This window comes from Otolemur garnettii, unplaced genomic scaffold (genome assembly GCF_000181295.1).
Source record: "Otolemur garnettii isolate 467f Iridium unplaced genomic scaffold, OtoGar3 scaffold00156, whole genome shotgun sequence".
Lineage (NCBI taxonomy): Eukaryota > Metazoa > Chordata > Mammalia > Primates > Galagidae > Otolemur > Otolemur garnettii.
This window is the reverse complement of record NW_003852551.1, coordinates 1866488-1874055: the sequence shown is the minus strand read 5'-3', so window position 1 is coordinate 1874055 and position 7568 is coordinate 1866488. Positions and strand designations below refer to the sequence as shown.

At 45.9% G+C, this 7568-nt stretch overlaps 1 protein-coding gene across 1 annotated transcript in view; it reads right to left on the bottom strand.

The window, feature by feature from the left end:
• MAN1C1 (mannosidase alpha class 1C member 1) overlaps positions 1–7568 on the bottom strand; it is a 146864-nt gene that overhangs the window by 71057 nt on the left and 68239 nt on the right. The gene's annotated exons all lie outside the window — the stretch shown is intronic.

Sequence of the window (7568 nt, the reverse complement as noted above, 5' to 3'; positions counted from 1 at the left end):
ACCTTAGCCGCTTGAGCCACAGGCGCCGAGCCGGAAACTCTATTTTTAATGCAGATCCCTGGGCCAGCTCCAGGTTCAACGAAGCAAAATTTCTGGAGATGTAACCTGGAAGTTTATGTTTGCATAAAATGCTTTCTCCAGGTTAAAAGCACAAATTTATTCAAATTGTGCATTTCATATATAGTGAGACTGAGTCCTGGGGAGGGATGGGGAAAGTGATTTGCCCAAGGTCACACAGGCAGTCACTGGCACAGCAGGGATGAGACACAACTTTCCTGCTTCCCCCAGGCAGCTTTGATAACATGTTAGTGATAAAGATCATGATGATGATGATAACGATGACCTGACCACAGCAGCTACTATTAGTACTATCCCAAGCCTTTCACAATGAATTAGCTACTGGAATTTTCACAGCCACTCTATAAGGGAGGTACTATAATTCCTATTTTTTCAGGAGAGGAAACTGAGGCACAGAAAGGTTAATTCACTTGCCAGAGGTCACGCAGCCAAAAAAATGATGAACCGATTTGGCACCCTGGGGCCCAAACCTATGCTCCTAACTAGTTGCTTTAATTGCCTCACATCAGTAGGATCCTCCCTCCAGGGTTTTGCTTCCTCCCTGTCAGCGTGTTCAGATGTAGGCTCAGATGTGTCTGGAGATGGTTCCTGAGAAGCTGCCCAGCTTTGCTCCTGGAGGAGGAGGGAGAGCCACAGCCTTGACTCTCGGAATTTGAAAAGCCCATGGAACACGTCTCTCCACTGGCTGTGGGACCTGCTCTTGTACTTATGTCTGGATCTGGGAAGTCAAGGGCCTTCAGATGGAACCACACTGCCAGTAGGAAAAGGGACCTTGCTGTTCACTTTGGGCAAGAATAGCAGAGGAGGCTTTCCATAGTTCATCTGGGTGCCACAGGCCTAAAGGGATATCCTCTTGGTCATTGTGACTCTTATGCCTTATCTGGGTGTTTGGGATCTTATCTTCCTTGGTTTGGGGAAGAAAACTGTTTTGGCTTATTTTAAAACTCTAATACAAGGAAGAGGAATACAAGAGGCTAGAACAAGCAGGGTCAAAAGAATATCACAGTCCCCTCTCAGAATACACAGAAGTCCTACTTTGGGGGTACCTATAGCTCGGTGGTTAGAGTGCTGGCCCCATGTACTAGGAATGGCAGGTTCAAACCCGGCCTGGGCTTGCTAAACAAAATTAAATTAAATTAAATTTAAAAAAGAAAGAAGCCCTACTTTGCTGTCCACTGTTACCCCTGGGTACCCCCCAAAAGTGCCATCTGGTTGGCCATCTGGTGCTTCACAAGGCAGGTTAAGTGGGAGGTCCTTCCCCCTGGGAAGTTTCCAGTCTCTGAGACAGAGAGCACGTGTGGGCTTTGGAGACAGGCAAGCCTAGGTGTGGGGCATGCAGGCTTGGCAAGTCACCTCTCCTCTGAGTCTCTGTTTCCTCCTCATAATGACACCCCCCTATAAACAGTTATCCTAAGGAATAACTGAAACTCAGGGGAAGGTGCCTGCGCTAGCAGGTGGGTGCCCACAGCTCTGTCTTTCCTGTCCAATACTAACAGAGACAAAGAACTGAGCTATTAGTGGGTTTGTCACCTTTTGTGACAGACTTCCCATGGGGTCTGAGCAGGTGCAGGCTTTCAGGCCCTCACCTGGTGAGGAAGACAAGGACCACAGCATGGCTGTATGGTGCTTTCCCTGGGCCCCAGCACTACTGCCTGTGACATTTAAAAGGGTCTCAGGAACTTGACGAGCACCTCTTCTTAGACACTTGCTTTCTCTCCTGTAGATGCAGACATGTCCCTTAGGCAGGCATTCTGTCTGGAGGCACAGGTGGATGGCATCTGTTTCATCTCCAAAGAGCCCACTGTGTCTTGCTCATTTCACACCCTCTTCCCCACTGCAGTCCCATCTCCCAGCCTGGCACAAAATAGGAGCTCATAATAAAGTCACAGAATCGAAGGAAGACTTAAGAAATAATTCAAACTCTCCACGTCACCATGTACATCTCCGGACGCAGTGGTCTTTTGTGACTGACTTCTTTCACTAAGCATATGACCTAGTGATTTTAGGAAGAGGGTTATTTGGGGAGCTGTAGTCTGCCTGCTGGAAGTAAGTGAGAAACAGGCAGAGGGCCTCTGCCCTGCGGCTTCCTTCCTCCCAGTCCTAATCATTTGCCCGGCCATCAGAGGGATTAGACAACAGTAATTGTCCCACATGGCCTATTCCCAGAATTCAAAGTTATTGGGGGAGAAAATGCAGTTGTGCTTTATCCAGTCATTAAAAACAAAAACAAAAACAAAAAACCCCCAAGGGCAGTGGATTTGAAACCGCCTTTCAGACTTGATGAAAAGAAAAATAAACTTGAGTATTAGCACCAAATTGTGCTGACAACACACTTCCGGGCCTCTTTGTCTTCCTCCAGGCTCTCTTTTCAGAATTTTTCAACAATTCCTATTGATCCCTGCGTAGTTCTCATGCCCACTGTTTATGCTTGGGAGAACAGCCGTCTGTGGAGCTTGGAAACCAATCTGTCTGCCACATCAAGCAACAGTGGGGAGTGAAGTCCTGGCTCCTACCTTCCAGAGTAGTGGCCATAGCTTGGTACTCACTCACTGTGGAGCCAACTCTGTCTCTACCACTGGCTGCTCACAGACGGTTTCTTACCACACCCCCACCCACTCTAGCCACACTAAACATCAGTTTATACCCCTAGGGGCCAAGGTCTTCCTCCACACCCCCTCTAGGCCTTGGAACGTGTGCTTCCGTGCTGTGCCCCTTTCCCTCATGTTTCTTTATTCCTGCTTCTAGCCTCAGTGTAAGGCCCCCCACCCCCAGAAACTGTTTGGAAGCCCATCCCTCCAAGAGTGAGATAAGCAGTGTTGGTGTGAGCCTGTATCTCATTGCACTCACAATACAAACTTATGCACCTGGATCTTCACTAGCCGAGGAGGTCCACTGGGCTTCTGTCTTACTCCCTGCTGCTAGCTTTGTGCCTGGGACATTGTCTTTGTGCCTGGCACATTGCAGGCACTGAACAATAACTGACAGGTGGAGGGATGGTCTTGCATGATCTCAAACAACAATCCTACAAGAAGATGTCATCATCTCCATTCTACAGGACAGAAAACTAAGGCTCAGAAAGCAGATATGATCCCTGCCCAGTGAGTTAGTGATGGAGTGAAAACGTGGCTAAGTCTCCTGACTTCCAGGTCAACATTTTCTCCAGTAATCCTCTTTTCCTGATACAGTCACCAAACTGGAGAAGTTCTATTTCATGCCATGGTAACCCTGTCAGGGCTGAGCTAGGGTGGACTGGGAAGCAGAGAGGCCACCTAATAGCACTGGGAGGACAATGTGGGAAGAAGGTAGTGAAATAAGACTTTGCCGACTGCTCCTTCTGATATAAGCAGCATTGAGGAAATTGGTGTAGGAGCCCTGACTTACCTCTAAGTTAAAGCAGGAAGAGCAGAGACTGCCAATCAGGGCTGAGTACGACAGCTTTGGGGAACACACGCAGGGAAGCTAGGGCTTTCAGCATGGGGGTCTTAATCAAGGGAGAGGCAGCATTCAGCAGGAAGCTAATGTTAAACATACCGACAACAGCAGGCACTGGCGAGGAAAATGGAGCAACTAGAACTCTCACACGTAGCTGGCAGGACTACCAATTATTTTAACCACTTTGGGAAAACCAGCGGCATCCAACTGAAGCTTAATATACTAATACAGTATAACCCAGTATTCAAATCCTGGGTATATCCCTACAGAAACAACTGCTATTTCCACCAAAAGTCATACACAAAAAGTATTCAAAATATACTCCTGGAGGGACTGTAAAATGGTGCAGCTGCTATGGAAAACAGTCTGGCAGTTCCTCAAAAGATCACACGCAGAGTTACTGTATGACCCAGCAATTCCACTCATAGGCATATACCCAAGAGAAATGACAATCTATGTCCACATAAAAACTTCTCCATAAATGTTCATACAAGCATTATTCATACCAGAAATATAGGAGAAACAATCTAAACATCCATCCATGGCTGAACAAATAAAATGTCTGTTTACCCACACAAGGGAATATTATCTGGCAATTCTAAATAACAATATATTCAGAATGAAGTATTGACACATGCTACAATGAGGATGAACCTCGAAGCATTATGCACAGTGAAAGAAGTCAGTCAAAAAAGACCAGCTATTCTGTGATGCCATTTATGAAGTGTTTAGAATAGGCAAATCTATATAGAGACAGAAATAGTTTAGCGGTTGCTTAGGGGTGGGAGGGGGAAGGATAATGGGGAGAAATGAGGAATAAATAAGCACAAGTTTTCTTTTTGGGATGATATAAATGTTCTAAAATTGATTGTGATGATGGTTGCAAAACTCTGTGAATATACTAACAACCACTAAATTGTAAACAAGCAAACAAAAAGTGCTTACAGAAGCTTTACTCATAATTACCAAATACGGGAAAGAGAAACGTCCAGCAACAGAACGGGTAAACTTGAAAAGCAATAAACTACTGCTCATGATATAATACTCAGTGAAGAAAGAAAGCAGATGCAACTAATCAATGGTGATAAAAGTCAGAAAGTCAGTGCAACCCTTGGGAGGCTACTAACCAGAAAGGGTCTTAGGGGACCTTCCAGGGTGAGGGAAACGCTCTCTATCTTGTCCATGTAAAATCTGCTGGGCTGTTCATTTAAGATTTGTGCATTTTACTATATATGTATGTTAGTAGTTATACCTCAAGTTTAACAAAGTAATTAAAAAAGAAAAAAAAGTCAAGATTCAAGTTAGAAGACCAGGGCTCAAATCCTGGCAGGTAAGTCCCTGCTCCTCTCAGCACCTGGTTCCCCATTCCTCAGGCTGTAAAGACTCCAACTGGCACTGACAGGCTGAAGTTCTGGGAATCTACACACCTATTTGTCACAGAGCTTGCTGGCAAATCTGGCAAGTGCTTGCCATCAATGCAGTGAGAAGAAAAGGAGGCTGGTTGCTGTAGGCTCAGCCTTGTTTCCAAGGAAGAAGTAGTCTTTGGAAAGTGGGCGAAACACACAGCTACCAGGAGGGAATGTCAGTTTCAATATGAATCATCTAATACATCCCCAGTGACTTGCTCTGTGAATAGACACCCTGACTCACTCCTCCCCGACAAGAACAAGACTTGTTGCTAAAATTTCAGATTCTAAAAGGACCAGTACTGGCCCAAATGCCCTCTCAGAAATGGAAGAAAGGAAAGAAAGAAAGAAGAAAAACAGGACGGATAGGGACGGGAAGGGATAGGAAGGGACGGGAAGGGACGGGAAGGGAAGAGAAGGATAATCCACCTAGTAATCAGCAGCAGAGGGGACAGAGAGAACAATGGAGGGCCCTGAACACACACCCCTTTGTGCTGATGAAGAGATGAGGCCCAAGGATGCTGTCTGCTCACACAGCTGTTGGCATCAGAGTGGGACACAGAACCAAGGCTCCCAAGCTCCAATTTTCTTTTATCAACAACCTGCTCCTATATTTTCTAGAGAAATAAATTATGCTCTGTAGTGGTGGGAAGTCTTTTAAAGAAAAAGAAAATGGCCAAGATACATTTTAATTAGAAACTGCTTGGCAAAAAAGCATCTTTGAAGGAGGAGGTGCAGAGTACTGAACCATGAGTGGTCAGTCAGCAGTGACAGGGCAAGACAACCCAGCCGGCTAATTTAGCTTTAGTGATCACCCAGCTGACTTGAGGGACATTTTGGTCACCAGGTGGTGGCTGAAGAATTGTAGATGTGTCATTCAAAGCCCAGGGGAGGCTGCAGTATTTGTCTATGAATGGCAAGTTCCTGTCCATTGGTCAACACTGGAGTTAATATTTTCATCCAATCATCCTCCTTGTGCGAAAGGCTTGGCCACCAGTGACTGGTGCTTCTAAGCCATTTCCTCTGACTTTTATAGCCTCTGGCCTCCAGATGGAGCATTCAAGGTTCCCAAAACATGTGACTACCAGGAAGGTTTGCTGGCTGCCCTTAAACCTGACTGGTTCTGTCCAAGGAATTGCAACACCACCACTTGCAAAGCTGATGACAGCTGTTTCTCAAAACAAACTCAAAGCCTGGGTCAGGAATGTGCACCGTTCCCTGCCAGAATCAGTGAGCAGCATAGCTTAACAAGGATTTTCCAGAAACTGGATATTTTTTCCAGAAGAAAAAAAACTCCAAAAACCAAAACTCATAAAGTGGTTATAGTATTTTCAGCCAGATAAGCCAGATGCTCTGTTACCCAACCAAAGACACTGGGAAGGGTACGCATATATGTAGGGAAGGAAATGATGCAATGTTAGGTGACGACTTACTATGTGACCCCCTCATCTCCCATTTCATAGGTGACTAAACTTGAGTTCACAGAGTCTGTGACTCTGCTCAGTTTCACTCAGCTGGTAAATGCTGGGGATGGGATTTGAATCCCGAAGTTATCTCTGAGGTCAAAGCTGCTACTTCCAGGAAATGAACTTAGAGCAGGCAATGTGGAGTTCCAAGGAAAACTGGGAAGCAGGTGGTTTTCACAAACCATCTCTTTGGCAAAATCTGCAGTTCCCAAAGCAGCCACATTGGTGGAGTAACTTACACCCCCACAAAAAGACCCAGCCAGACTGGTGTGTGTGTGCACACACTCAGGGGAGTGTGAATGGTTTGCAGAAGGTACCACAAGTCACATGCTGAAAAGCAATTGTGAAAATGACATCTGGGGGCCTGGATTTATTCCCTCTTCAACATCATATTTGCTCCGTTTACAAGGCAAAGATGATTTTTCTCTCTGCCAAGGCCGAACATTCCCAGCCTGTGATCTGAAAATCATGCTGTGTTCATTTTGCCTCTTAACTCACCCAAAGCTATAAATCATCCTTCGAAACAGGGAATTGGTTGGCAGGTCTATCGGGATTCGCAAGGCAGAAGCAGAATCCAATTTGGGGCTCTCACGGTCATCCTGGGGGCAGCTCAGAGCAGCAGGATTTTGCTTTTGGCCATGCCAGCACCTCCAACCTCCGCAGAGAGGATGTCTGAGAATCAGACCTGCTGACTAAGCAGGCTACTACTTTTACAGGGTCTGTTTGCTGATTCTAAGTACACTTTGTGACAGACAGGAGGTCAAGGCAGCTGAAGGGGAAGAGAGGAAGTGAGAGCACAGCAAAACCCAGCCCTTCCTCAGCCAGAACCAGGCAGGAGGGCAGAAGGCAGAATGCTCAGGCAGAGACTATAGCAAGCAGTTGATTCATTTTGCAATATTTATTGAGAGTCTACTATGAGCCAGACACTGTTTCTTTCTTTGTACTATAATTATTTTCCTTATTCTTTATTTTCTTTTGAGACAGAGTCTCACTCTGGGGCCCCAGGTAGAGTGTGGTCATGTCATAACTCACAGCAACCTCAAACTCTTGGGCTCAAGCGATCCTCTTGCCTCAGCCTCTCAAGTAGCTAGGACTATCGGCACCAGCCACGACGCCCAGCTATTTTTTTTTTTTTTTTTTAAAGATGGGTTCTCACTCTGGTGCCCCAAGCTAAACTGGCGTGGCA